The sequence below is a fragment of the Panonychus citri genome, unplaced genomic scaffold (genome assembly GCF_014898815.1).
Source record: "Panonychus citri isolate SS breed McGregor unplaced genomic scaffold, ASM1489881v1 Contig00110, whole genome shotgun sequence".
NCBI lineage: Eukaryota > Metazoa > Arthropoda > Arachnida > Trombidiformes > Tetranychidae > Panonychus > Panonychus citri.
Window position 1 is genome coordinate 310,192 of NW_026515515.1, and position 22,634 is coordinate 332,825.

Consider the following 22,634-nt stretch of genomic DNA (forward strand, 5'->3'; position numbering starts at 1 on the left):
ACGAATATTTATAACATTGCAAAATCTGAATCACCTTTAATAACGGAACAAGTTCATTCAAAATATCTTACACCCATAAAATCAACATAATCTAATTTGGATAATTCTAACTGTATCTAATCAACTCCATTTTCAGCCGGTAACGGTAATTCCCACTTTAATCGGGGGGATGTAATGTCATCATGGTAACAATAGTTATTCAAAATGAATTCTTATTCACCATTTACTCAATGGTTAATTTTACAATTAACTAATTGTTCTTATTGAGAAAGAGAAAGTAATTAATATTTTCCCTTCGTTTCTTATTTCTCTTTCATTTCTCTTTCCTCTAAATTGTTAATTGTTTAATGTTGATTGTAACTAACTCTTAATTATAATCCAATGATTAATATCTTAATTGTGGAATATGATTAACTAAATCATCCCGACTAAGATGACGTGTGATTACCAGTATAAAAGGACAATCAACGATTAAACAATTAATCAGTTTTCAAATCTCACTTAATTACTCTGATTCAACAACCAAATTAACTAATGTTCACCAACATCACCAATTGCAACTATTATTCATATTAAACTTAAATTGTTTCTCAAAATCTTATTTAAGTTCATTCATTTAAACAAATTAATTAATAACTTTCTTGGAAAGTTCATTTAAAATTCATCTTATTATTGAATCTATGGTGAAAATCCATTGACTTTCATTGAAATTCATTTACTTTCTGAGAAAATTCATTGACTTTCTTGGAAAATCATTCTTATTTTCTACTAATTCTTCATAAATTCAAGTAAAACATTACATGTATATGTATTTTTCAAGCTATTCTTTATTATGAATTGGCTATTTTTTCATTGACCGATGGACAATTTTGAAAATCCTTTCTGCAAATCAGCAAATCCTTTTACCACCAATGTAACGTTGGTAAGGAGATGGAAGCTATTTAAATTAATATTCTTACCATGATTTGATTTACTTTCCCCTTTTACCTTCAATTTTATGTAACTATGAACTTTTATCAATTTCCTTTTTCTTATTTCACAAAATTTACCAAATTGTTGTTATCCTTTATTCAGGTTTTCGGTCTTATTTTTTTCTCTCGCTCTCTTTTTCTCTCTTTCTTATTCTGTTCGCCAATTTCATGGAGACTTAATCTCAAAAGGATTTATTTATTTTTCTCTATCAAAGAGAGAGAGAGAAATCGGAAAACTTGGAATTATTTTCTTAAACAAGGCCCATCCAAGCTTCACCCACTGCAACTCTTCACTGACCATTATAATCATAGAAATACAATATAATACAAAGGAAAAAAGCTCACAGTTTTGTTCATGTAATGATGTAAATCTGTTTGCCATTTCCTTTGGTTGATTGACCTATTTCAAAAAGAATTATTTTCGATCTCTTTCTTTCCTTTTCTCTGTCCTCAAAATCTTAAATTTCCCATTCCTTTTACCGTTATGTCTGATTACGATAAACGATTCCCTAAACTGGTCATCAGATAAACTTCAAGGATTGAGATAAAAATAATCACAAGAAGAAAGGAGAGAAAAAAAAGAAACAGTAGTTTTTTTTAAACTTGACCAAACTGACCATCATCATCACCAGAATGCTTATGAGCTATGTTGTACTCACTTAAACTCATTCATCTCTTTTTTTGTAGTTTCGTTACTCCTCTAGTATTACAGCATTTCTCAGTAACTTTCACCGAGTTACCAAGAAGTTTAGTCGAGTTCCCATTTGGATTAGTCAACCCGATAGATGGCAGAATTTTTTTCAATTCTTTGTCAATGAGTTTCGCAGATTATCAATTCATTTGGTCAACTTCTCAGAACAATTAGTCAAGTAGCTCAATATTACATGAAGATGAATAAAATGAAAAAATTACTCAAAATTCATCAGTGATTACGAAAAAAATGAAAACAATTTTCTATCGAAACATAGAAAAAAAGTTCAAACATGTTTACTAAAATGGGTATTTGGAGACGAAAACAATTAAATTGTGATTTGAAACCATTTTTTTAATTGTCTTTTTAATGAGAAAGCTACTTGACTAATTGTTCTGAGAAGTTGACCAAATGAATTGATAATCTGCGAAACTCATTGACAAAGAATTGAAAAAAATTCTGCCATCTATCGGGTTGACTAATCCAAATGGGAACTCGACTAAACTTCTTGGTAACTCGGTGAAAGTTACTGAGAAATGCTGTAATACCCTTAGATATTATTAGCTGTATACAAGATATATTAATGTTCACCAAGTTCATGAAGAATAGGTTACTATTTCATTCCGAACCATAAATCGGATCAATCAATTGGAAAAGGTTATCATCTGTGACATTTCTTGGTGATTATCTCAGATCGTTTCCTTTTATCATGATCTCTCTTTCTCTCTTCTCCTTTTTTACTTATCTATTACTATTCTTTTTACAACTTATCTTCCTTTTCCTACTCACTAATTATCTTTATTAAGATTTTATCGATGAATCTTAATCTACCATTCAAAATGTTCATCTATCGTTTAGACACTTTCTTTTTTAGTTCTTTTGTATTCCTGTTATCAGGTTCATTTCATTTGCTATCCATGAATAATTAATTTTTAGCGAGTAGCTTAAAAGTAAATGACTAAAGTATCCGAAGAAAAAAATCCACGACAAAGTCATTGATTCAACTAATAATTCCAATAGTTATGCTAGTAAAGTTCCAGAGTAGTTAGTACAAGTTTTTTCTCATAATCATCAATAGAAATTGTGAAATGTTACAACATTCAATGTCTTCTCTAGCAACTTTTCTCTCACCTCCCATGTAACGAGCTCAAAGTTCCTAAATTCTAAAAGATTAAACCTTTCACCTTTCTCTATCCGAAAGAAAGTATATAGTCAGAGAACTTCTTCTCCCCCTCAACTCTGGAAGTAAAAAAATGAGACAAGAAAGAGTAGAATAAAAGAAAAGAAAAAGTTCAATTTTGATGTAATCAATTTCAATTGTTTTCCCTGTTCTGTGTTGCTTCAAATTTTTCATTTCGAAAATGATTTTATAAATATGATTTCCCATGACAATTTTTTTCCTCCATTCTCCTTTTGCTTCATCATCTTTTCTCATGAATTCTGAGTAACAAATAGCATGAAAAAATATTCTCTCACAGCGAAAGACAATGTAATGATTATTATCTTCATAATAATTGCTACAATGTGTTTATAAGAGCATCAATATATCAATTCTCTAAATCATAAGTCTTTGATAATGAACGAGATGAATATTCGACTTATTTAGTAGAACGTAAAAGTTTTCTTTTTTCATATTCTTTTGATCATTTGAAATCAGAGTCAATAGTTATCATTTAGAACTTTTTCTCCAATTTTTATCGATATTTATCCTCAAAAGTGAAAGTTTTTTTTTCTCCATAAGTTTCTCCACTTTAAAATCGGCATTGAATTGCTCATTATAATCCCTAAATATGAACCTTTGAATATTCATTTTATTTCAATTTTAATCTTTTCTCTCTAAATGTTATCAAGGGATAAGACTTAATGATTATTATATTGCTACTAATGAAAACTAGGTTAAACTAATTCATTATTTAATTGTTTCATTTTCATATTACCATTTGATTTAATTATCTTCTCTTGTCATGGTTTAATCAGCTCATGTTTATGTTGAAATGATTGTTTTCTTTTCATGAATCTTATCACATTTAAAATAAAAGTTCATTTTCAGTTACCTGTCTACACAGATTTATGAGGAAAGATAAATGAATGTGCAAGGGAAAAAGTTGTGCATGATGATGACGGTGAGAAAAAAGTAATATTATTACAAAATAGAAGAGAAAAAAGGTAAATTTCGAGAATGGAGAAAAAAGTTCTGACAAAATTAATCCCAGGATAATTTGATTAAACAGAAATAATCTTGATTCTAATTAGGAGACAATCAGGTATTATATATATTACTATTATTATTAATACTGTCAAAGTGAAAAGATATTGAAATGCTTATGTGAGTTGGAAAATTGGTTGATGAGAATGCTGTTAACTGTGAATAACAATTCTGAATAATGATGATTATCTGATAATGATTCTGATCTGATTGTCAACTAAAGCAATAAATAGTTATAATAATGTTTCAACATGATAATTATCAGCATTTTTTTCCACAGTAGTTTGATTATCTTGCTAAAGTACAGTTATTATTTTATGTCATCATCATTATAAAGATTTTATTATCATTACTGTAAATATGATTCAGGTCCAGAATCCTTATCAGATATAAACAATTATCTAAAAGTAAACTTCAAGCTCTTTATACAAATTTTGGATAATATTACCTTTCAATCTGATGTGTATCTTTTGGGATGTTTGACTGAAACTCGCAGTAAATTCATGTTTTACTGTCTTGAAAATATTGAGAAGAAATTCAGAAAAATTGAGTTCAACCCGATCCTAACCCGGTCTTATTATAACAACTACAGTGGAAAAATTCAGTTAAGCATAACGACTAGAGCTGAAAATTCTGTTTTTCTGAATATTTAACTTAATTGTTGTAAATATCTTTTTTCAATCAAACACTTCGAAATCAGAGAATCAAACTCTAAATGTGACACTATTGATGCTTATCTTGTCCTCAAAGACCAAACTTGTCATGATATTTTCTATTAGTGGAGGAGAAAGAAATTCAATTCATGGGTTAACCTGATTTATCTACAGTTGATTGATAAAAAGTAAACTAAGGCAGATTAATAGCCAATAGGGAGAATCGTATAATCGGAATGAAATTGAAGATAATTTTTCACAATTCTCGCAAAAAGAAACATCAAGATTTACAGTTCTCTGTATTGGAGCATTTTCCTTTGCACTCTTATCGTTTTCATGATATAATTGTTATGTATTTTCACTCCGAGTCACTATATACCCTTCCAACTCCTTTTACTCACTTTCATCATTCACTTATCATGTGTTCACAAAATGATATCAATTCCAAGAGAAATGTTCTATTTTCTTTCGCTCGATGATTGACTCTAAGATAATAATAATAAAAGATAATATCAATTTCCATCATTACTCACTATCTTATTATTAGTTCTTTGTACTCGATATCAAGATAATGATAAAGTTTTTATTTTCTTCTTTAAGATCTTTAAATGTTACTTAGTATCTACAGTTATCTTTTCTCTTCTTCTTCCTGTTATTGCCGTGTTTTTATACTCTCTTCAATTCTCATGTTATTTCACCAGCATTCGAGTTATACAACTAAGCTAATGGGAAGAAAAGGTGAGAATACCATGAAAGAAAAAGAAAGAGAGAGAGAGAGAGAAGGGCCAATAATACTATTCGTTACACAAGGTACATTTAGCTAAGTTTTTAGTAATGATTTCAAGATAAGTATGAAGATAAAGTGAATGGGAGAGGATAAAAAAGATGATTAGAGAAAAGCCTCTTCTGTGTAAACTCATTATCGCTTCACAGTTCGACAATAATCGAGTTCGATCGAGAGAGGATACATTTTCTATTTGAAAGTAGAACTACAATTTTTTTAGACTTCAATTTGTACAGAGATATTATTCTCAACTTTTTAAGAAGGTAATTAAAGTTTGATTGCCGAAATACAATTGAATTAAATTGTATCAATTAAGAAACATTTATATTAACGGGATGATGATGAGCTGTGGTGATTAAGCTGCAAGTAAGATTAGCTGTTAATTGCTGAATGTGATAATGATTCTGTTCCTCAATTTAGTATTCCAACTGTAATCAAGTAACAAATAATGATAATAACAATAATAATGTTCTAACATGATAATTAGTGAGTGAATGAAAAATTTATTATTCGCCATTTTATTTAATCATAATTCTAGGGGGAGGGGGAATACGAAGTTTTATCAAATAAGATCGTTTTTCCAACTATTTGTTTCAACGTTTATAACTTTCTTCCTCAATTTAACGGGACAAAACTCCAAAGGGTAAAGTGACTAAATTATGTGTTAACTTGCTGAAAATTACATAGACAGGATATAATGTCTTTTAATAATAAAAACCTCGAGTAGTAGTGAAAGTACACAAAATGACACAGTCATTCACCCCATGTGACATATTATTTAATAGGTAATTTTTGACAGTTAAATTAAATCGATTGTTAGTATCATGTGACATATCATTTAAACGAGAATTGATTGGAGATTCAATTAAAGATATTTATTTTCTGATTTATTGATTTTTGACAGTTTAATTTCGAGACCAAAGTCTAACTAAGACATCATTATTACTTATTGATCTCAAATGATGGAAATTGATATAAATTGCTCTAATTGGCATACTAACTCTCATTAATCTTGGATAATCACTAACGAGTCCTGTCAAATTAATGAAAAAACGAATATATGGTACTGAATAATTAATCATTCGGCTCATCCTTGATATCCAAACAGATCTACTGTCATTTGATCGATTTCTATCCCTGCGGAGGAACTCACCTAACCTAACACACAAAATGACAGATCGACTATCACGAAGGTTTTCTTTCATTTCTCTAGCTAATTCGATGGCCTCTTCCAGAGTATTAATTGGTACAGCAACTGGAGCAGGACCTAAGGACAAAGATTGTTCCATCCTTGAAAAAAACAATCTCGCAGCGTGTGAGTTAGCGTGTGGTGGACTGTCATCATCATCATCATCACTATCACTTTCACCATCTGAAGATTCTTCAGGATTTGTCCACTCCGATTCATCTCCACTAGAAGCAGTAGATTCAACAGGTTGAACTAAAGGGTTAACAACTGGGTCACGCGTCGATGACACCGCATTGTCTTGAACTGTCCGATCTTCCATGATTTGATCTTGAGCATTATCAGGATGTAAGGGTATAACAGCTTGATCGATGATTGGGTCAACGAAAAGTCGTCTTTCTGCCATTGTTTCTATTCCAAAGCCCCTGAATAGTCGATGACAGTTTTCAATGATGAATTGACGGGCAAAGTTTCTCCTTTCACGAGCCACCATTAGTAAAAGTCTATACAAAAATGATGCGATCAGCATAGCAGCATAGGGGCTAAGGTTAACTCGAGTCATTGTAAACTGGGGTAAAAAAAATTGACAGAGAAAGATGGAATAACGGTAAAGGGTAAAGAACGATATCAAAATTCAAACTTAAAGACTCCGCCCACCTGCGTTTTAGAGTGCGCATTGAATCTGCCAACATGTCAGTTTTTGTATTCGTTATATACCGGTACTGGTTTGGGTCAAAAATTTTTAAAAATATACATGACGTTTATATACATTGTCTCTGTAAAAAAATTACATAGAGAAGCACTTTTTTTCTAACTTTGTCAAAATCGTCATTTCTCATCCGATTTGACCGTGCTGTATATGTCCTGACTCAGTTTTTTACGAGGATTCCAAAAATATCCTCCGCGTAAATTTATCTCATTCCGTTCGAAAGATACAAAAATTGACTATTGAGCACAAAGTCAACTTTGTTATTCTTGGTCCAATTGTGAAAAGAAGACTATCGTTGAATTCGTCTTAACGAGACGAGTTCAAAAATGTATAAGATATCCATGTAACTCTAACCGTTCAAAAAATAGCAAAATTGACTTTTGATCACTAAAAATCATTCATTTTATCATTGATTGTTACCAATAGATGGCAGCAGCTTCTACAGCTAGTATGTAAAATATTAATATAATATTAAATCCTTTATTCCTTGTCCGATTTGAAAACGGATTTCACCGTTCGATTTGTCTTTAAATGTCCATCATGAATATGTATTCGATAACACTCTAGGACTGAAAATAACGAAGTTACCAATATGAATCAATTTTAAACTAATAAAACATTGTTTTATTTTTTAACCCATGACTAGATGACAATGAGACCATAGGTTTCATCTAGTTATGATCAACTTTTTATGCGCTTTTCAAAAATGTATAGCACATCCAAATCCGACTATTTTTGATGAAGGGAATCACGTGACCCTTCTAAAACTTCAAAAATTTTTAGACCCTAGACAATTTGTGTTGCGCGACTGTACAATAGCTCATCTTAACCAGCGTAAAATTCTCTACAAGAAAATATGTCTAAAGCTGTGCTTATGTCTTGTCTTCAATGTGTTATCAGCCGTTATTCTTTTACATTGTTATCAATTGATTTTTGCCCTTAATACTAGAATTGTTGGTGTTTTGTTGAAAAACACTGTGTCAACACAGTAAACACTTTATAGTCTATTGATATATGACAAAAAAAATTTTACGATAACACGACCTATTGTCCTCAATCTAATCAATTGTAGTTAAATAGCATTAAGCATTGAATCAATTGATTTTAAGGGTAATTTCAATTACTCATTGATGTTCATACATTCTCAACATAAGGAAAAGGATGTTGAAAAATGTCAAGTACCACAATGACCATTAGTATCAATAGTCAGTTAACATCAAGGAAAAACTACGAACAATTCAAGTTTGACAGCTTAAGGATATTCATGATTTATGATTGTTCAAAAGTTCAAACAGTCAAGGATTATTTGATCATTAATCAAATGGTACTTCACGATTTCAATTAATTTAGTTGAGTAAAGGTTGTATCTGTTTGTTTTCATTTATTGAAAATTTTCCTCAATCACAATCGTAGCTTTAACAATACAAACATTTTGAATTGTTTCCTCAAACGAAAGTATAAAAACAAAGCAAGAGAGATAGAAAATCATCAGTTCAGTTCCAGTCTTTCTACTATCAACATTAACGTCTTCTGGCCACTTCATCATCATCAATCTTCTGTTCTTCTTCTTTATTTCAATATTCTTTTCTTCTTTTATTCACCACTTGATTCTTTTCTTTTCATAGTCCTTTTGCTGGTACTTTTGGTCACTTTCTCAATCCTTTTTCTTCTTGGTTGATTCTCTTCTTCTATTCATCACTCAATTCTTGTCTTTTCATCGTCCTTTTGTTGGTACTCTTGGTCTTCTCAACCTTTGTCTAGATTATTTCTCGGAGATTTCTATTCACCACTTGATTCTTTTCTTTTCCACATCCTTCTCCGATACTCTTGGTCTTTATTTTTACCACATTTTCCTTGTTGACTCTTTTGAACATCAATACCAGTTCAAAACCGGCTATTCTTTTGATCAACTGGTCTTTTGGTCCAATAATCGCCATCAATCCATCAGTTATTCCAACTCCCTTTAACTCAATCCAATCTCCAGAGTTCACACTGATCTACGGATAAACCTTCGGACATCCATTTTAAGGTAAAAATGTACCAAGCAAAACAAATAGCCCCTCTTAAAATTCAAATTGTAAGAGAAAATAGTAATTCTGCTTCAACAGTTGACCTACCTGATGATGAGCCAATCAATCTGGCTGATTTTAGATTCAAAGTTGTTGACTTTTCGCCATTTACATGCATTTCGATGCTGAATGGCAGAAAAGCTTTGAACACTATTACTTCAATTGATTATGAACGTTGGTTGTTCATAATCAATAATCGACAATTTTATAATTTTTGTCATGAATATGACCCTCTCTTTTACGATTATGTTGACATTTCGTTCACAAAATATTATTAATTAATAAACTTACAATTACTTTTTATTTACATTTGTCTATTTATCTTTTCTTTACTTCAGGTAAGATGAAAATAATTTCGGAAACGGTTTCTTCCACTCCTTTTATTTCGGGTTCGAGAATTCCATCAAAGGTTTCTTCATTTGAAAAAACACTTAAGTTGAATAAACTTGAGTCTCAAATGAAGCGTTACCTTTCGATTCCCAAAAATGATTGCTGTCCAACCGAAAACACTGGTTCTGTTTGTTTAGCTTCATCACTTGTTAAACTTTTGAAAAAGATACACAAAAGAATGGAGCTCAAAACAATTCATTGTAACCGATGCTCTAAAAACAAAATATTATCACTTGATGATAGTAGAAAAATTCATTGTAAAATTAACCAAGAAAAATATGTAAACCTTTGTATATTTGCCTCAACTTTCAAGTGCCCAAGGTCAGTCAAGCTGAATCTTGGTTAATCAAGTGTCGATATTTGAGACACAAAATGAAGAAATGTGTTGATCATCGATTGTATACATTGAACCTGAAAAAAGAAATAGAATTGAAAAGAATTCTATTAAATAAAATTTTGTTATAACATTGATATTTTTTCTTTTTCATTTCAGGAAATAAAGGTAATGTTTTCACCAATATTTGAAGTTTGGGAGTGTCCTACCATGAAAGCTGCTCTTGAAAAATATCTTTTCATGAAACAGGAAAGAAATAGATATTTAACATGTCCATGGGCTCCGAGTAGATGGGTAACAGTTTTTCAAAATGGTTTCTTCATGAAGGAAGAATGTGTTCAATGTTTTGCATGTGGACTTGAGCTTGATCACTCTATTTTGAGAGAAGACATTGCATATATACACAAGTTTTTCAGTCCAGAATGTTCTTTCTTGAATGGAAAAGAACCAAACTTGAAACTGAAAAAAGTTGGTTGTGTGAATTTATATTCATCGAAACCAATTCTTGATTCCACCTCCAACAAGGACTTACCTCCCAAATTGAAGGTTTCGCGGGTTGTTAGGACTCAAGATGATTTGTTACAAATTTTCTCCGAAGACGAGTTTGTCATCAACCCTGAGAAAGTTTTTAACTTGTTCAAGATAAGGATGAACCGTGTTTTTTCTTTCAACAATGCTCCTCCTCCGGTAGCTCATAAAAACTATTTCGTTGAAAGTGGATTCTTCTGGACCGGTTTTGAAAGGGTTGTACAATGTGCCTTTTGCCGGATTGCAATTGATGGAAAATTACCTGGACATCCTATGGTGGCTCATAAGAAACTTTCACCTGAATGTCCTTTTATAGCAGAGTCGAGTTATGAGACGAATGAAAAGGATTCATGTTGTGTTTGTCTTGAAAAGGGACAAACAATGCTGTATTTACCTTGTGCTCATTTAGCAACATGTATTGATTGTGATGAAGTTTTGTTGAGAAACAAAAGTCCTTGTCCCATTTGTCGACAAACAATTACAAAGAGAATCAGTGTAATAAAACCTTAATTAATAAAATTTTATTTTTTCTTATATACATACTTTCAGATGGTTTCATCAATCTTATTCAACCAACGCGATTATGTCGAAACATTCATTAAGAGTAAGGAGAAAGATGATATTGTGTTTTGGATTTCGAATACTAAGTATCGATTGTTGAAGCCAGTGTTCATACAGAGACTTAAAAAACAACACCCAACGATATCATTTACAAAATCTTTAACCTTGAAGTCAACATTATTTGGTCCTTATATTCGAACCAACAAGCTTGAAATCAAAATGAGATGTATTATCAACCTATCCCTTCAAGAAACAAATCGTAACTAAAGCCTTTTTTTCATTTAGGTAATGTTGATGAATGGTTGATAGATGTCGTTCTATACTTTCTTTGGTCCAACGAATTAGTTTTTCAACCATTAACAATCGGAGATAAAGTTCAACTACTTTATCTGTTGGATTATTTCGGCATTGACATAAATAAATACTCAATTACATCAGATTCAATGGAAAGATTCAGGTCAAATTTAATAACTTTATCAAGGATAAATGAGTCAGTTAACGCCCAATTATCTCACTTGATTTCAATATAAAACCAACAACTAACATGTACAGTTTATTAATCAATCATGTCTCGATCACTCTACTTTGTTAAAATGTTTCCTGATGTTCCTGTTCCATTTAAAGCTACACCAAGGTCTGTTGGATTTGATGTATCATCTTATGAAGATACCATTGTTCCTGCTCGAGGTCAAGTTATTATTAAAACTGGGTTAAAAGTGACTCCACCTAAAGGGACGTATATACGTTTAGCTTCAAGGTCTAGTTTGGCCTCAGAAGGAATAACAGTTCAAGGTGGAGTTATCGATCCTGACTATACTGGGGAAGTTAAGGTAATTCTGTCTAACAATACAAATGAACAGTTTATCATCACAAAAGGAATGCGTATCGCTCAAATGATATGTGAAAAAGCTACATTTGCTGTTCTTTATCAGAAAGAAGAGGTGGAGACAATCACTACTCGATGTGATTGTGGGTTTGGCTCTTCAGGTCGATAATTGTATAAAAGGAAGGATAGAAAAGAGAACTTCATCATTCAGTTTTGATTCATCAGTGAAACAACATCAAAATGTATTCCAGCAACTCCAATGTTACAACTCAACAAAATTCTCCACCAGCTGAAAGACCAAGATCGACCCGTTTTGAGGATAATTTTCAACAACTCATGACCTGTGAAATCGCTCCTCTTACCTGGATCTCCGTAAACAAATCAAAATCAATCGATTCAACATTTGTTGATATACGGAAGAAACGAGAAAAGATGGTCAATGGTGTGAAGATGTTTATCCCTACAAAATCTGGACTCTTCTTACGTCTGGAAGAGTATGAAAAGCTGAAGGATCGATTAGTTTGTATTACTGAAGGTGAACAACGGAAGTTTGAGTTTACTATAGCTCCAGGACGAACTGTATCCGGTCATCTTCGAGTTGATGGATGTTGGCATTTTTCAATCAAAACTGAGGTGAAAGAATCTGTTCTTACTCTTACTGGTTCTGAGATAAGTAAGATTGCGGCTTATTCAATTCCAAACAGTGTCTTTGCTGCAATGGGGGAAATCATCTGGGGGTGAATTGAAACTTGATTCATTTATTAATCTTTTTATCTTTAACATTATTTACTAACATTTTGACTATATTTTATCCTATTTACTTTGTATCCGTTAAAATTCAATTTTAATAAAAAAAATACGAGCTCAAATGATGACCTATTTAACTTATTTCGTGACTATAAAAAGAGACCAAGGAAGAATAATTACATGAATGATGGCTGTTTATTTCATTACTCTAGTACTTACTATACTCCTTCTGTTACTTATTTTAAGAATATATCTATTGGATAGCTTAAAATATGATGGTATCAGGATATAGATACGCCTATTGACATGATTAAAACCTTATATAAATCGAATACAAAATCTGTTTACAATTCAGAGTATAACATGTTCAAGTGTAGCAAGTGTCAAGAAAGCTTTACCAAACATAAATCTTATCTTATACATAGAAGAGATTGTAGTTTCAAGTCTGTTAAATGTTCAACATGTGATAGAATTTTCAATAAAAATAGTCTATTCGTAGACCATTTACTACTCTGCAAAAATTTCAACAGAAATTTATCAACTTTAACCAGTGATTTCACCTACACCCTACACAAGAAAGCTTTCAAAAATGTTTTTGCTATCTATGTCAAAACAGGAAAATGGTCATCATTGGAAAGTTTACTTACAAATGAGCGTCAAAATATTGAAAATTTATTAGATTCAATTCTAAAAACAATAGGGTCACATAAAGTACAAGTCTGTGTTTTACTAAGATTTGTTAAACAAAAAATGGATGGTGATATTGATACAACTGAGATTTACAAAGTGACTCAAATGAGACCATTTACTCATATATCACAGTTCGATGAAACGATGTCAGAATGGGCTCAACATCTCGATTCAGTTGTTGATCAATTTACTCAAAGAGGAAGTGGCTGGGTACTTAAATCGATAAGTACAATCGAAATAAGAATATGTAAATTGAAAGAAAATAGTGGTGGATGTTCATCAGTTAAATTACCACCAATGCTCTTGAAAAAGAAAAGTTTAATTTCACCAAACTGTCAAACCCATTGTTTTAAATGGGCTGTTTTAATATCCTTACATCCTCAGGTTAAGGATAGAAAAAGAGTATCAAAGTATAGGAACCTGACTAGTCTCTACGACTTTACTGGTATTGATCCGATTACACCGTTCTCCCAAATCGATAAATTCGAAAGGAGAAACAAGATTTCAATCAACGTTTATACACTGACAATGGATAAACATCGAAAGATTGTTCCATTGAGGGTCAATAAAAACCCTTCAAGTAAACATGTAAACTTGTTTTTATATAATGACCATTATTACTGTATAAACAACTTCAATGCTTTTGTACGAAACAACAGGGCTTGGGAAAGGTTTTACTGTCCTTATTGTTTATCAGGATTCAGACAAGAGTATTTGTTATCGAACCATCAAACCTACTGTAAAGATGTCACCGCTCAACGTATATTACTACCAGGTCAAGGAAAAGTACCAAAGATTTGTGAGTTTTATCGTTTAGATAAAACAATAGCATATCCTTATGTTGTTTACGCTGATTTTGAGGCCCTGGTTGTTAAATCAGATAAAACTTTAGGTAATAATACCTTTGAATATCAAAAACACCAAGCTTGTTCATTTGGACTCGTGGCAGTTGATTGGAATAATCAAATTTTATCAAAGAAATTTTATCGAGGGAAAAAGCTGCTGAAAACTTATTGAAACTTTATTGGAGCTACAGATGTTCTTAAGAGAACACTTGGAAAGCAATAGTAAACCAGCAATACTTTCAATGAGGAACGTGAAGCATTTGAACAAGCTTTAGAGTGTTATGTATGTAATGAGCCTTTAGTTAATGATAAGGTTTTAGATCATTGCCATTTAACTGGATCATATCGAGGCCAGCTCATAACTCATGTAATCTTAAACTTAGACTACCACATAAACTACCTATTATTTTTCATAATCTCAAAGGTTACGATGCTCACCTTATAATCAGTGGGTTAAGATCAAATTTAGTTCAGAACATAGCCGTCATCCCTCAAAATACAGAAAAGTACATTGCTTTCTTTATGGATGACTTTATCTTTCTAGATAGTTTAGCTTTTCTCCTTTCAAGTTTAGATACATTGGCTAATAACTTGTCTACTGAATCTAAATCAACATACTTGTTACAAATGTTCAAAGAAGATGATCTACCCCACATACTTGGAAAAGGATCTCTACCTTATGAGTACATGGACTCTTGGGATAGATTCAATGAGCGCGCGCTACCACCAATCGAATGTTTCTACTCTCATCTCACGAAAAAATCAATCGATCAACAATCTTATGATCGATTGATTGATATGTGGAATCATTTTGGTTGTGAAACACTGGGTGAATTTCATGATATTTATTTGAAAATTGATGTGCTACTTTTGACTTGTATCTTTCAAAATTTCAGAGCTACAAGTATTAATCAGTTTGGCTTGGACCCATGTCATTACTTTTCAACACCAGGTTTAACATGGGACGCCGCTCTCAAGTCAACGAAAAATAAGTTGGATCTTCTCACTGATATTGATATGATTTTAATGATTGGAAAAGGTATCAGAGGTGGTATCTCTTGTGCAATGAAGAGACACGTCATTGCTAACAACCGAAACTCTGAGAATTATGATGAAACAAAACCCTCATCATACATCACATATTTGGATGTTAACAACTTGTATGGATTTGCACTGAACGATGTCCTTCCATGAAGAACTTTTCTTGGGTGTCACCAGATTTGTTTGATTCTACAATTGAGACGATAAGAAATGGTAATTTGGATGGTGATACTGGTTATATTTTAGAAGTAGACTTGTTATATCCAAGTGAATTACATGACTATCATAATGACTATCCTTTAGCGCCTGAAAGATTATCAGTTAAAATTGAATGGATGAGTAAGTATCAAAAGTTTGGTTGCTAAAATAGAAAGTCAAGGATTAAAACGTACTGAAACTGAAAAGCTCATCCCAAATTTGTTTGATAAACATCATTACGTCGTTCATGGTCGAAATTTACGTTTCTATCTTGACAAGGATTAAAATTGAATAAAATCCATAGAATAATTAGTTTTCATCAATCAGCTTGGTTATCACCTTATATTCAAATGTGTACAAGTAACAGACAAAAAGCGGCAACTACCTTTGAAAAAGACTTTTGGAAACTCATGGTCAACTCATTGTATGGAAAAAGTATAGAAGATAAGAGGAAACATACTAAAGTCAAGGTGATACAGAATGGTAAACAAGCTCTTCAACAAATTCGTAAGCCAATGTTTGAACAGTTTTTCATCTTAGAAAATGATTTAGCCATTGTTAAATTACGAAAGTTTGAAGTCAAGCTCGATAAACCCATTTACTTGGGGTTCACTGTGTTGGAACTATCTAAGTTACACATGTATAAACTTCATTATGATTGTTTCCGGCCCAAATATGGTGAAAACTTATCACTTGTATATACCGACACTGACAGTTTCATATATCATATACAAACTCAAGACATTGTAGCTGATTTAAAAGAACTAGATTATATCATGGACTTTTCTGATTATCCAACATCACATATTCTCCATGATAATTCGAATAAGAAAAAACTCGGGTACCTTAAAGATGAGATGAATGGAGAAACCATTGATGAAGTTATTGCCCTGAAATCAAAACTTTATGCTATCAAATATGGAACTAGAAAAAAACTTACCGCCAAGGGAGTACAAAAGGCTGTGATTAAAAATGAAATCTCAATAGAAAACTACAGAGATTGTCTCTATGACAACACCATTTATCATCATATTAATCATAGATTACAATCTAAAAATCATCAAATTTCTTCTATAAGACTAAACAAAGTTTCATTATCACCAATGGATGATAAAAGATTTATACTTGACGATGGAGTATCTACACTAGCTCACGGACATTATAAAATTGTACAAAAATAGTTGTTTTAATAAATATTTTTTATTATAAATTCATTAATTTCTGAATTACATTTAATTAATGGTAAATCCTTGTTTTCAAAACAAGACTCTAGAAAGAGAATACAATACAATCCACATTTTATTGATAAATCTCCTTGGTAGATGTAATGGTTATATTTAAATCCATTGAATTTACAATTTCTTTCCAAAAAGGAAGTGATTAAATCCAATGGTCTATTACCAAATGAATCAAAATATAAACCTGGTCCATACTCTGGAATATAGATAGCTGTCCAGTGGGACCCAGTTTTCCAACTTGGATCAAGATTTATCACCATACCAAAAGGTTTAGCTAATATTTCAAAAGGTAATTTATCAAGAGGATAAACACCTTTGAACTGTGAGTACTTTTCAATCTCGAATCAATATCGATTGTAGTTAATGCCATCAATAGTCTGTAATTATATTCCGCGATGAATCGATTTGTAGTACGTTGTCATGAACACCAAAAACTATCATGTGTAGACCTGTGGTTAAAGCGTCAGTAAATTGAATATCTATTCGAGCGCTACCTCGTTTAATCAATGATAGAGCCCCAGATTCATTGGTAAGAGTACCGTCATCACTTAAATCAAAAACAAACAAAGGGTGGTTCTTTGCATAGTCTTTGTACTTGATATTAATTTTAGGTATTCCATTCTCTTGGTTCATTGACGGAACATGTTGTAGTATTCACGAACATAAATACTATTCTTGAAATCCGGTTTATAAGCAGAAGCTGGTATCTTTATTCCATTAACAACAAAAGCAATCTCTTTAATATTTCCGTGTTCAAATTTGAACGGATCAGTTTGTATCTCCGTTGAAAGACTTGTCAGATACAACCAATAATGACCCTTCGGGGTAGTTGACCATTATACACATTGTCAATGCTATTGGCAGCGAAGCCACTCACAAGGTGATATGATTTAACCTCATTACGCTGGAAATAGTATTTTACCATTGAGTTGGTCAAGTTTTTTTCAATTGTCATCTGAACGGGCATAAAAAGTTTCACTCGTCTTACGAAAAGTGAAAGCTGTTGAAATTTCAAATTGATTGGTCCTTGAGTGGAACAGGTCAATCCAAATGTATCTGGTGCCAATTTAAATCTTAATGTTATCGGTACACCATCGATCAAAAATTTTTCTTGTTGAAACATTGGGGCATGTATCGGAAGAATCAAATCAAAGTCCTTTTTAACACGCTCAACTCTTACATTTTCATCGTCATCAATCAGCTGACAAGCATCAATTGGTGACTCATGTTTGAAGAACAAGTCATCGAGATGTGATTGATAATGAAATAAACTATTACCTGGATTTAAATTGACACTACCAAGATAAACATCACATTGTTCAAACAATGAAGTAGCGTAGTTATTAACAGGAACAATTTTGTCACCATCTTTTATTGGATCTTTGTATTCAATTTTTAATTTAGCATGTAAATATGTAGCTGAAAGATCAGTATAGTGTTCAGAAGCGGGAACTACAAATTCAAATATTTTTGAATTGTCTAATGACCCAACTGGACGATACTCTACATCATACATTGTCTCGACGACCGTTTGTGTTGGAGGAACACTAAATAAATCTAGTTCAGCTATTGTTGCTGGTGTCGAGGAGTTGTGAATAAATTCCATCTTAATTATTGAAAATGTCTCGTTTAGTTGTCTTTCTCTTTTTGATTACGCTCTTGGGTGAGCGTTTCTTCACTTTTCGTAAAGTTACTTTTGTGACAGTTTTCTTTCTTTTATATAATCTTTTGTTTCCACTACCGGTTTGTGACTTTGTTTTTATCTTTTCTAAACCTTTTGTGGCCAAATCAGAAACACTGTCTTTGAAAGCTTTCTGAATCTGTGGATCTTGTACAACACGCTTACCAAGAGTAACACCTTTATCTAAGGCTTCTTTCCAATGTATTTCAAAATTGGCATGGCTAGTCTTGAGAAAAAACTTCCAAATCCATAACCTCTTTGATATCTAGGAGCACGTACAATTCTTATGTCATTGAACCCTGAACCACTTTGATTTGTGTAGTAGTGATTAAAATCACTATCTTTAGGACAATATGATTTACGGTACATGTTTAGATGACAAATAGTTGATATTTCTTCTTTATACAACTTTTGTCTTCTTTCTAAAATCTAAACTTAAAAACATTCTTCCACCAGATTCAAAGTACACCTGCTCTCCAGAGTCATGAGTAGCAAGCACTGATATTTCACCAATGTGGTTTTTTCGAACAGGGTAATATATTCGATGAGAGAACGTACAATATCCAGTATCTTTGTAGATACCACTTGTTAATGGTAAAGCACGTAACACAGGTGATTGAGTCCCACCTACTATATGATCTTGGATAATATCAGTATATAAATACATTAAAAAAATCTTATCATTTTCTTTTGCTTCAAGGTTGAATTTTTCTTTAGGATTAAGAAAATCCTCGATTTATGAAAGTTGAGGTCTGAATCTTGGACATGATTCATTCCTAAATATTTTTAACTCTGTAGTGAAAATGGAGCATAAATTAGACCGCTGTAAACCCACTGATATGGAGCTTTACCAAAAGCAAACTGCTTTGCTTTCGTATAATTACCATCAAGCCAAGTGTCAAGTAAAACTGTGTCTTTGTGTTCTGGGAGCACTTTTTCAATTATATGTGTTGATGATTCATTGTCAAAAATCATCCCCAAGCTCAATTGATTTTCACTTATTTCAAGATTCTGATTTATGACATCATTTCGGGGGGCAAAGGAAGGAGGTTTGAATGATTCTTTAAAACTCTGATTTAACTTTTCAAACACTTTTTTACGGGGCTCTGATACAAAAAAACGAATCGTTTGTTCAGGAGAAGCATCAACCCATTCAGCATCCTGGAATAGGATTTGACGTCCTGTAGTCTGCTTGTAAAAGTATTTGGATTTTATTTTATATTTTATTTCAGCTTCTCCAGAACTTGAGAGGAAAATAAATTTCAGTTAATGCAACTTCCCAATCACCAGATAACTCTAAAGGAGGGTCAATTCGGTTTTGAAAAGAAGAAATTGTGTTGTTGGGATATATGTCCATTGACCCATTTGAAACTAAGTCAATTGTGAATGATGATTGTTCTGTCATTTCTTTTCAGATAAATTGTCCAGATCCCAGACCCAACTATCGAATTTCTTTGGCCATCCTTCCCATCTCACAAAGTACTTATATAATCTTTTTTCTCTATCGTAATCTTTTTTCAAGACCTTTGATACTCTAAATCTTGCATTAGGGTCAAATGAAACTTTTTGAAGCTCTTCTGGATAGAAAATTGATGATATTTTCTCTCCAGCTAGATCTTCAAGTTTATATACGAACTTGGTAGGTGTTTCTTTAACAGATTTCACTTTAAATACTTCATCTGTCCATCGTTGTGTTGTTCCTTTATCAGATGTCTCATTTAGAGGAATTTTAACTATATCGTTTACACTGAAACCTCTTTTTCTGTTCTTATCTGATTTCAATGATGATTGGATAGTTGTGACAATCGATTGTTGATTTTCTGTGTTGACAGAGCTAGGCGATGTTTTTATTGTTCTATGATATGAATCGTTGTAATTATCAACAATCAACTCTAAGTCATCAATATATCGCTGTGTATGCTTCCAATAAATATAACGATATATTCGTGAACGTAAAGTCCTAATCAATCTTTCAACAATAGCACACTTAACTGAATTGTCAGTCGTTGTAAAGTAATGAACTCCATTTGTTAAACAGAACTGGGTCAAAAATTTGTTTTTAAATTCTTTTCCTTGATCTGTCTGTAATTTTTCAGGTTTTCTTCCTTTTGAAAAAATTTTATTGAATGCTGTTATAATTGAATTGGCTGATTTATTGACCACAGGTTCTGTCCAAGCGTATCTACTAAGGACATCGATAACTACAAGAATGTATCTTTTACCATCATTCTCCGAACTCCAATAAGACATGTCCATTAAATCAGCTTGCCATTGCTCATCGATTCTATCAACCAAGATAGGTAATCGTAAAAACCTTTGTTTCTTGGCTCGAAAATTAGTGTATGTATCTTGACCTTTCAACCACTCCTTTACATCTTGAAGTTGTATACTTGAATCGATTTGTTTAGCAACATTGAACAATCTATCAGCTCCACCGAAACTTCCTTTACTCTTGATATCATAGTAAACACTTTTTAAAAGATTTTGATATCGCTCCATTTAATGTTAGTTGAAGGAACCGGTTGAGATTTTTCCTTTTTTATTGACTTTCTTATGACCTTATTCTTTTAAAGTTTTAATTGCTTTGGATAATGAATCTTGATAATCTTTCAATACAGTTTTATCAATACTTGATTGTTTTTCTTGTTCAGCTGGTTCCGAGTGGTCTACTTTTATTTCATTGTTTCTAAGAATTTGATATTCCTTCTCTGGTATCAAAACCATTTTATTAAGTACATTCATTACATGTATCTATCTGCCAGTTTACCACCGAGATAAGATAGTGCTGGCCAAAGTAAAGCAGGAAGAAAAGCTCCTCCTGATTGAATAATAATTTCTTTTCTCTCTTTCAAAGGAACACCAGATCTCTTGGAAAGTCTTCTCAATTGTTTTTTGTAGGGTAAAATCTTTATCTTCTGTTGTTGATCTATTGGAATATTCCCGTTTAATGTATTTTTACTTATCTCTGATATTGAATAATAGATACACGACTTTGCCTTTTTTAATATAATATTTCTCTCTTTCTTTGTCTTGGCGTTAGCAAGTTTTCTTAATGTAGGAAGACACTTTTTAACGCCTTCGATAGACATATTGATTGATTGATAATTGTTAATTTCTTTTATATAAATTCAAAGAGAATAAGCTATCATTGGATCATCATTCTCATTGAAAATATTGGTGATCAATCTTACTTTATCATCTGTGTCAGGTTTCAGATCAATAAATAAGTATGAATAAGGTTTAATTGTAGCGTTTTCAAAAATGTTTTGGAATTTTTTAATCTTTGATGGAAACATCTGCCTAGCAATGTTTGTTATCATAGATTTATCTCTTGGGTTCTTGTAACAAACAACGTACTGACTATTTAAGCTTATGTTCCGACTTTCCTTCCCTCTAACAAAAAAGTTTTGGGTTATGAGTATTACAGAGATATTTCTATGGTGTGAACCTCTTGTAAATAAATTACTTATCAATGTTTGGTTACTGGCTTCTAACATTAAGTCATCTATCACTATCCATTCAGGTTCATCCCCTCCGGCATTAGATAGATGTTCTTCTGATAGTCCCTCTATAAACTTTACATTAGACATAGAATTGAACATTTTCTGATATTCACCATAGAAATATGTTATTTTCTTTGGTGCTGGATCACATATTTTACCAGCTGCATTTATCATATTACGTACAAAATAAGTTTTACCAGAGCCAGTTGGCCCTGATATGTACATTGTGAAAGGGTGTTTTAAATAAATTGAATAAGACATGGTGATGGTTTTCAAGATTAGTTTATTTTTTTATATTAAATTATCATGATACAATTGAGGAAGGAGCTGAGCTTGAAGCACCATTATCTGAACTCTTGCCCGATCGAAACCTTGGAGTTGGAAGAAGATAACCAAGTGATGATCCAAGTAAAGCTGTCCATAACGGTAGATTTCCGGTATTTAAGACAATGTTAACAATAGCTGTTATCAACATTGATATCAATACAACTAGTTGTACAGTGAAAAGAACTTTTTTACACCAAATTCTGTAGGTTTCGTTTGTATCCATGGTTTTTGAATAACTAGGTTATTTATAGCCCTGTCTCTCTTTATATTGATTCTGCTAAAGATTTAAACTTTTCAAAATATTTTGAAACATCATTATAATCTTTGATACCGGTTACTGTTATCCTTCCTGTTTTAAAAACGATAAAAATAACCTTGGTATCGTCCACTTTGATATGTGTTCCTGGAAATAACTCTGGCTCGTATGAGTACTTTGGAAACCTTTTGAGTATTGAA

At 32.0% G+C, this 22,634-nt stretch overlaps 1 protein-coding gene across 1 annotated transcript in view; it reads left to right on the forward strand.

The window, feature by feature from the left end:
• The window catches only part of LOC128389701 (uncharacterized), a 181,276-nt gene that overhangs the window by 70,965 nt on the left and 87,677 nt on the right, over window positions 1–22,634 (forward strand). The window lies entirely within an intron of this gene.